Genomic DNA, 9,323 nt, shown 5'->3' on the forward strand with positions numbered 1-9,323 from the left:
ATGACAAACCAGTAGGCCACTGGTGTGTGGTTCCTGTACTCTATGCTGACACCTACTGCTGCAGTTGAACATCACATTTCCCGAGTGGTACGGCTGAGGAGTACATGGGGACAACGACCACACACACCTGATACATTCACGCATTATTTATCCCTGACTTTGAATTGAGTTAAAGTAGTTGCATGTATAATATTTTAAACCATTATGAAAATATATTTGTGTCCTGGATGTTGGGTGTTGTTTTGCTGTTTTCACCTGGTAATGAAAAAAACAGCATATTGCTGTGAATCCAAGTTATTTTAAGAACAGTATTTAATACGACTGTATTGGACATACAGTCTATCCTGAATGGGTGATGGAAAAGAATATATGAGTTCCTTCCCACCGAATGTAATGCTGCTGAAGTGCCCTTTTGCCAGGCATCAAACCTAGGACCTCTGCTAGCTGTTCATTGCCCCCTTTATTCACATGCATTACATCAGAAAATAGAGTAATAGAGTATTTGACTACCAGCCAAAAGGTTGTGGGTTCAAAACCTCAATGTCTGTAGTGTCTGTGGTCATGCAGACAAGCAAGATCCCCACCCACAATCTACCCATTAATCATATGCACCTAAACCTCCATGGGATAGGTCTTGATATAGTTATATCTCCAGTCTTAATTATGATCATTGTTATGTGTGTGACTTGTATGTAATTGTGTAATTTTTTTGAATGATTGATGTGTGATTTGCTGCTACTTGCCCTCTTCTGCTGCCCCACAGGGACCACAATGGAAATAAGCCTTTGGGCTTTTTTGTTTCATCCCTGACTATGTACGTATGTATTGTAATGTATGACACAGAGTGCTGTTTCATATTTTATATATTTATCAAATAAAATCAATCAATCAATGTGTGAGTGGACATGCCACGCCCCTACACTGGATGGGACCTGCAGCGGTCCACAGCCATGAAGTGGTTCTGGATACAGGGGTTCTTGTGTTTTCTGAACGGGAATAGGTGCAGTTTATTCAAATCGGCTGCATCTTTATCAATGGACGCATGGGGACACTCACACATACACACACAGCCGGGGCAGAGTACTGGCAAAATGTTTTAATTGGTTCATTATAGAGTGTTGTCTCAGTGCAGGGGCCAAACAACATCAACATCAAGCAGTTATGTGTTCAGTTTATGTACAGAGTGAACGCTGGCGAGTCGAAGGACACGAAAGGTTTTCCAAGGAAATTAAAAAACAAAACAGGATTAAAAAAAACGACATTTGACCTCAGTGAGAGGGGCGTGGTCCGCATCGAAGGTAAATGATACCTACAGTTTCTCTAAACAGCAGCGACAGGAACAGAAACACAAAGCCAATAGTCCAAAACACAAAAGACACCGACGATTGAAATCCCAAACGGAAACGATAGTAACACACATCGACCGTTGTTAATTCTTCATTTCAAAATTGACCACAAAAAGAAAAGCCACTTAACAAAACATACTGGTTTATATTTTTTTATATTTATATATCTAAAGTGCATTATGGTACAAAAATATAGAAGGTCAGCAGCACCTTGATACAATTTACAAAATAAATACACAATTCAGACGAAAATAAATTACCGCAAATCATTTTAAACTGGTATAGTCAAAACAAAAAGAAAAAATGCAAGGATTCACAAAGATTCAAATCTGTTGTCTCACAGATCATCAAATAATGTTTAATCATATTTTTATTTAATATATTGTCATCATTGTCACTATCCGGCTGTATTTAGAATATATACAGACAATAAATATGTTCCTATTACTTTCCTAAACAATCACAATTACAGAAGACTGTAACATGAGTTTATAGGTGTCCACGTTAACTTTCTGCAGGATTCTGAAAGGAAAGAAGTGAGAAAAGAGTTCAGTTAGTTTATGATTTTCTTCACTTTCTTGTGTTCAGAATAATTAACACTCAGTGAGATAGTCTCAAAGTCAAAGCTAAGGAAGAACTTCCGACATTTATTCAGGCTTAAGTGTTTTTTAACATTTTTGTAAGTGTGGGTCTGTTTGTGTGTGTGTGTGGGTGTGTGTGTCTGTTTGCGCGTGTGCGCATGTGTGTGCCTTTGTTTGATGTGCGTCGACACAATATCCCAAACATTTTATGAGCCGGGCGCTGAGTCAGACGACAGCCATTTGCACAGGTGTTTGTAATCACATCAAAGAGAGACACCTCGCTACGCAAACAGGCCTCAACATCAAACAGCCCCGAATTTATCTGAATGGAAACAAGAGCCGGCAGGCAATGGGAAATGTGTGTGTGCCTTGAATCTGTTTATGTGTCTAAGCGAGTTGCTAGTTTACAGAGTGTGTGTGTGTGTGTGTGTCTTTGAGAGACTTTGTGTGGGAATGCTGGGAGTTTGTGCGTGTCTGTGTGTGTGTGAATACAGGTGTGTACACGTGTATGTGTCCGTGCATGTGTCCATGCATGTGTGTGCGGGTGCATGTGTGTGTGTGGTGTGTGTGTGTGTGTGCGTGCATGTGCATGTGTGTGTCCACATGTGTGTGCATTGTGTGCGTGCGTGTGTGAGAGCCAAAGCTGTCACGGTCACACCAGGCGTCTCACCTTTGTCAGAAGCTGACAGTGTTATCTCTGGGTGGGAGTGGGGGGGTGGGGGGGTGGGGGGGTGGAGGGGCGGGTTGGGGGGTGGGGGGGGGGGGGGGGGGGGGGGCTGGGGGGGGGGGAGAGGATGCAGCCCTAGTGGCCCGCCCTCGGTAGACCCCAGAGAGGCCTCCACCCCAGGTGGTACCCGCTCCCGGCCTCGTCCCGGGCCAGCCACCGCAGCGAGCGCGCCCGCCTCTTCCTCTTCTCGCCCTCGCGCCGCTTCCCCGACCGGCCCTTCTTCTTCTTCTTGCCCGTGGCGCTGCGGTCCTTGTAGGCCTGGGACTTGTTGGTCTCCTGGGGCAGGTTGGTGCCCCCGCCCAGCTCCTCCTCCTCCTCCAGGCGGAAGCTGATGGGCAGGTTCTTGGTGCCTCCGGGGGGCTTGGAGTGCAGCGTGCTCCCGGTGGTGCTCAGGTTGATGGTGGTCGCCAGGCCCGGCAGCACCACGCCCACTCCTCCTCCTCCTCCTCCTCCTCCTCCGCCGACTCCAACTCCGCCCACGCCCACGCCGACGGACGCGGCACTGCCTACGCCCACGCCGACAGCGCCACCGCCTGCAGCACCTCCACCGCCGCTGCTACTGCTGCCGCCTACGCTGCTGCCACCGCTGGTCACGGCGGGCCGCACCGGCAGCTCGCGGATGGCGGCCGTGTGAACCTCGTGCAGCAGCTCCTGAAGCCACATGCGCCGCTTGAAGTCCTGCAGCGTGCGGCCTTTGTCGTGCATGAGCTGAGCGTGAGTCACCGAGCGCTTCCTGTGAGGGAAACACAGAAGCACAGAAAGGGCGGTCGAAAGGTTAGGGCGTTTAATGTGGACGATTTTTGTGCTACAATCCCTTTTCAAGTTTTTTCAAAGGTTCAATTGTTGAACGTACAGAAGCAGTTATGTTAATTGGCCAGCAGAGGTCAGTGTAAAACAAGCAAATGAGTGCGCCGTTTCACACGCTTCCCACACGCTATACCAGGGCAAAAGCAGGCGTCACAATTGAGTTGAAGCACAAAATGAATGCAGGCTTTATGTCTTCCTTTTGTTGTTGTTATGGCATCCGAGACATGGCGATGTCTTCCTGTTTCGACGATTACAGTAATAGTATCCTGGCGACCGCCCGCAGTCCTCTCGTCTTCCCTTCTGCCCTGTCACTCCCGGTTGTCGTTGACAACACTGCTTTCATTGTGCACTAGTCCCGTTTTTTCTCTCTCTCTCTCCCTTATTTAAAATATTTTTCTGCTCCTGGATCCATGCAATGAACTCATGGGCTATCATCATAACATGATTAATAGAGCCAGGGGACTGAAGCCTTTTCCAGGCTTGTTAAAGTGATACACGAGAGCCTACCTTGCCAAAGGGGTTCAGATGAGTTTTCCCTCTCTTTTCGGAAAAATGGCCGCCCCCATCACCTCCCCCCCCCCCCCCCACCCACCCCCAAAACGATAGTCCATTAACTATGACCGCCTATCACTGGGCCATTTGTGTAGTGGACTACAGTGCGGGGGAGCGGCCCTCATATCCTAAGGGCTGTCAGTTTTCATTAAAATCCACTAACGCCCGCTCCATTCCTCGCGGCGAGAGAGTTACCGTAGGTGTTAAGTTTTTGATATTTTTTTTGCGCCCGCCGCCAAGTACTTGTGTGTTCCCACAGCGAACGAAGACGACTTTGGTAGCGCCTGCCACTTACTCTTGACTTTTCTATTTGACTTTCTTTCCTCTTCCTAAAACAAAAACAAACCAACGCCACTATACATTGCGCCCCCACACCACCGCCACCACCACCCTCCACCACCACCAACCCCACCGTCTCGTCTTCACTCGTCAGTCCTGTAATGTTGACAAAGAAGGACTTCATGGAAGACCCCTGGAGTACTCAATTGCTGCTCCTCCATTTGACTGCTCCTCGATTTGACTGCTCCTGCCAGGATTCACCTGTGACCTGTTATCGTTTCAGGTGCTGTGCGTGCGTGTGTGTGTGTGTGTGTGTGTGTCTGTGTGAGAGAACGCCAACAGGGCTTCTCATGCCTCGCTCTTTGCTTTGCCCCGGTGTCCCGTTACCCAGGCCCAAATTCTAACGAAAACACGAGAGAGAGAGAGAGAGAGAGAGAGGCCGAGAGCGAGCGAAGGGGCGGGAAAAGAACAATGTGTAGAGTTCGGTGGTAGCTTCGGCGGCGTGGGAACGGCGGAGATAGCGCTGGTCTCGGTGGCATTAGCGCCGGACTGTAGCGCTATCTCAGGTGTCTTGAACACATAAACCAAGCAAAGCCCCGACGAAGACGTTGCGTATGCGTGCGATGAGCTAGCTAGCTAGCTAATGTGGGGCTGGACGCGCTAACCAAACAAACGCGCGCACACAAACAAACTGATCTTAGTGTCTGATCGCTTTGATCTCGAGTGGCGGTGTGTGGTGGGGAAATCTTCTGGCGGGGATTTCGGGGGTATTGGGTGATTTTTTGTCAGTGAAATAAACTGTCAGCGCACACACAATGAGGCGAGAACTGAACACAAACTCCAGGCTCAGGTGTTTTCACCCCCAAAAACTTGACACCCCAACAAGGTTACATAATCCACCCATTCCCAAATAATGAGTTCCTCCCAAACACAATAGTCCACAGCCATAAGTTGGAGAGTAGTTGCTTACAACGCATTCGCATATTTCCCATAAGCCCCCCCAAAAAAAGACAAAATCACAAACATCAGTCACGCACACAGGACGTCGCGCCGTAGAATCAGCCTTTCTCCCGAGGTCTGACAATAAGATCTCGGATTGTCAGACCCCAACCAATCAGAGCGCTTCCTTCCGCTTCCTTCTCCTCAAACACACCGGCCGTTGACTGTGTTCCGGAGAGACCTGCGTCGTTGCTCATGGGGCCTGGAGCCGTGCTCCCAGTCCCAACCGACACCGTGGGTCCTTCACAGCCGGGTGGGATTCTATCTTTTTTACTCCGTCTGCCAGCTGATTGAAGCTCTGTGGCTCGGGGGCTGTGGCCCGCAGTCAAACCAAACATCGGCCTCGCCTCCCTACCGCTCCGGTGGCCCGTCGCCAGACTGTATTGATTGCTCACATTTCTCTTCGCCTTTCCCGTGCCTTTGGGGGCTGGGGGGGTGGGGTGGGGGGTGGGGGGGTCGGGTGGGCAGGCGGGGAGTGGCGGGGCGTCTTTGATGTGTGCGTCAGAGGACAGGAAGGACATACTTGGCTTTGATGACGCTATCGTTGGCGTTTTGCAGCACGGCGACGCACACTGGGGCCTTTGTGCGCGGTGCATGCGCGGTGTGACTCGTTGCTTATTAATACACAGGGCTTAGCGTCGGCCGTTATGATATCGATATCGACGCTCGGAGCGAGTGACTCGCAGGTCGGAGCAGGTCGGAGGGATTAGGTGATTCCTGGCAACGCGGGATCAGGTGGCGGGCTATGGCCTCAAGTTTTCCGTCATTCCCAGCTGAGTTGGTGAAGAGCACTGTAAAGCCTCCTCCTTCTTCTCCTTCTTCTTCTTCTTCTTCTTCTTCTTCTTCTTCTTCTTCTTCTTCGGCTGCTGCCGGTTTGTCACACACACACACACACACACACACACACACACACACACACACACACACACACATTTGAACACACACACACACACACACTCACACAAAGACGCACACACATTAATACACACACACTTACACAGACACACACACACACACACACTCACACACGACTGTTTTTCTTTCTCCTCGGGTGGCATACGCTCTGGGCTTCGCAATCCCATTAAGAGAACATCACACAACGCGTTTCCCCTGACACAAGCATAACAGGCCCGACACGCTGCCCCCCCCCCTCCCTCCCCACCCACACACACACACACACGCACACACACACACACACCCTAGACCCCCCCACTGGCTAATGGGCTGCCCCGTGTCGTCTTCGAATAAACACACCTTACCGGGGGTGACATGGGCCAAGGCATGGCTTTAATAACTTTAAGTACCCCTCCTCTCTCTCTCACCCCCCTCCCTCCCTCCCTCCCTCCCTCTCTTCCTCCCTTCATCTCTCTCTCTCCCTCCCTCTCTCCCCCTTCGTCTCCCTCTCCCTCCATCACTCTCCCTCTCTCTCCCCCTCCGTCTCCGTCTCTCTCTCCCTCCCTCTCTCTCTCCCTCCCTCTCTCTCCCCCTCCGTCTCCCTCCTTCTCTCTCCCTCACTAACCAGGTTTACACTGGCTTTGACTTAATGCCTTTCAGATGTAAAAGCGTTCTTAAGCATCATTTAGTGGGTCTACAGAAATGTAGCAGGGAGCGTCTTGGGGGATGGAAAGACTCCCGGTATGTGATATTAACAGAAGGAACGGCGAGGAGAAGAGAGGGAGGGGAGGGGAGGGAATCACAGAGAGCTTCAAGGTTAATGTCTCGCGTTGGCCCAGTATCGGCTTCACCCGTCTTCCTCCCAACCCCACCGCCCTGCTTTATTAAAACCTGATTGGCCCAGCGTACTCGGAGAGCAGCTACGAAGCACCAAAACAAAAAGTAGAAGAAGAGAAGACAACGAAAAACCAAAAACGTACAAAAATGATGGAGGGTGGCTAAGCAAAAGTGTGTGTGTGTGTGTATGTGTGTGTGTGTGTGTGTGTGTGTGTGTGTATCTGCGTGTGTATCTGCGTGTGTGTGTCTGTGCATGTGTATCTGTGTGTGTGTCTGTTCGTGCATGTGTCTGTATGTGTGTGTGTGTGTGTGTGTGTGTGTGTGCCTGTATGTGTGTCTTTGTGTGTGTGTGTGTGTATCTGTGTGTGTGTGTGTGTGTGTGCGTGCGTGTGTGTGTCGGGGTAGGTGAAGGGGGTGGAGAATAAAATCTCATGATGCGTGTTTTGTACCCTCCGGAGATGAAAGAAGGTTGACTCTGCTCGGCATAATATACTGGAGCTGGGGCTATTGGTTGTGCTTGGTCCGGAGCCTAGCCATACATCAGCAGTAGGCCTCCACCCCCCCCCCCCCCCCCCCCCCCCCCCCCCCCCCCCCTCCACCCCGCCTCCACCCCCTCCACCCCACACACACACCAGACACACACCAGATAAACAAGAGCAGGTAGAGGCAGCCCACACTAGTCGAGCACAGAAGAAGAAAAAAATAAATCTCCCCAGCTATTACCGACCAAGGTGGAAGAAGAGGGCATCAAACAAAGACTTTTCTGTGTGTGTTCCTCAACCCTCACCCCCCCCCCCTCACCCCCCCTCACCCCCCCTCACCCCCGGCCTGGTCGCGAGAGAGTGGACTCGGGATGATGGGGGTGAGGAGGGGGGGTGAGGGGGGGGAAGGAAACATCTCGTCTCCAGTGGGAGGGTGTGAAGGGGGGAGGGTGGGTGAGGAGGGGAGGGAGGAGGAGGGGAGGGGGGCACCAGGAGCAAGCGATGGGAGAGACGAGGGGAGAGGAGGTGAAAGAGGTTACAGTGTTCTCCTCGTCGTTCTCTTTATCACACTTTCCTTCCACACACACACACACACACATATGCGCGTGCGCACTCAGCGCGCACACACACACACACACACACACACACGCACACATGCACACACATGCTCCCTCTCACTCACTCACTCTCACACACACACACACACACACACACACACACACTCCCCTAGGTAAACACACGGTGGGCGAAGGCTATCAAAACAGCTGCCGGCACGTCCCACAAATGAACACATTTTCCGTGCTATTAGAGGCAAGCCGTTCGCTCGCCCACCGAGCGCGGCCACTCGTGTGTGTACATGAACAGAGCCAACTTCTGAACCCCCCCCCCCCTCAAACGTATCCCAATCTTGTTTTTTATAAACACAGTACTTTATTTATTTCATTCGTTTGTTATTCATAAGGATTCCCCACCCACACTCCTGCACTGTCTTAAGAGTGTGTGAACCGTATTCATTGAAAAAGCATGCTTTGTGGGGACCGTGCGATGTCCCCACAATGTTGTATACTATTTGAGTCATGTGTGTTTTCCACAAGCGGGGACGTCGTTAATCACACAACAGCAGGCAGGTAAACAAACACATCAGTAAAGCCAGAGTCTTCTCACGGGGACGAGGACTTACATTCTGTTGCTCAGGGCGTCAATGGGCCGTCCGTAGTGAGGCACCGGCGAACAGAGCAGGAACAGCGAGAAGCACCATTGTTGTAGAGCTCTCCTGGAGCAGAACATCTTGGGACCAGGTTTCTGTAGCGAGAGGAGGGGGGGTGGGGGGGGGGGAAAGGTCAGACAGGTCAGCGACGGTGACTCAAACGGACCGACCTTCCACACTCGACGTTGGCGTCTGAGAGCCTTGTGTGTGTGTGTCAACCTACATGGTGGTGGTGGTGAAAAAGCGTTTGAGAGAAAAAACATTTTAACTTCTCGCTTCTCTTTTTGAGAAGAAGAAAAAAATGCTAACCCAAACAGGCTCCTGTTATTCCTGGCCGGTATCTCCCTACACACTGTGTAAGTGTTTGTTTGAGCTTCAGTTGAAATGATTAGCATACCCAGCTTCATGCTATTACCCAGCAGACAGACGCAGTCATGCCAACATAGACGGAGAGACCACAGCCTTAATTGAACTCAAACCAATCCAACATGTTTCGGGGAATACACAAATTCCATGGAGCCCAATTTGCCACAACAAAAGCCAACAGAAAACCCAAACGGCCATGTGAGAAAACAGCCTGAACTTACTTTCCCAGGCAGATGGGTCTGTCAT

The 9,323-nt window shown here is 50.8% G+C and overlaps 1 pseudogene across 1 annotated transcript; it reads right to left on the bottom strand.

Moving 5' to 3' along the window:
* Positions 1 to 2,729: 2,729 nt before the first annotated feature.
* LOC311372785 (parathyroid hormone-related protein pseudogene) lies at positions 2,730 to 8,791 on the bottom strand (annotated as a pseudogene). Its single transcript has 3 exons — positions 8,685 to 8,791; positions 3,239 to 3,387; positions 2,730 to 3,106 (listed from the first exon to the last, which is right to left on the bottom strand). The product of its transcript is annotated as a parathyroid hormone-related protein pseudogene (transcript).
* Positions 8,792 to 9,323: the final 532 nt, after the last annotated feature.

The sequence above is a fragment of the Micromesistius poutassou genome (assembly GCF_964030765.1).
Source record: "Micromesistius poutassou genome assembly, contig: SCAFFOLD_6529, whole genome shotgun sequence".
Taxonomy (NCBI): Eukaryota; Metazoa; Chordata; class Actinopteri; order Gadiformes; family Gadidae; genus Micromesistius; species Micromesistius poutassou.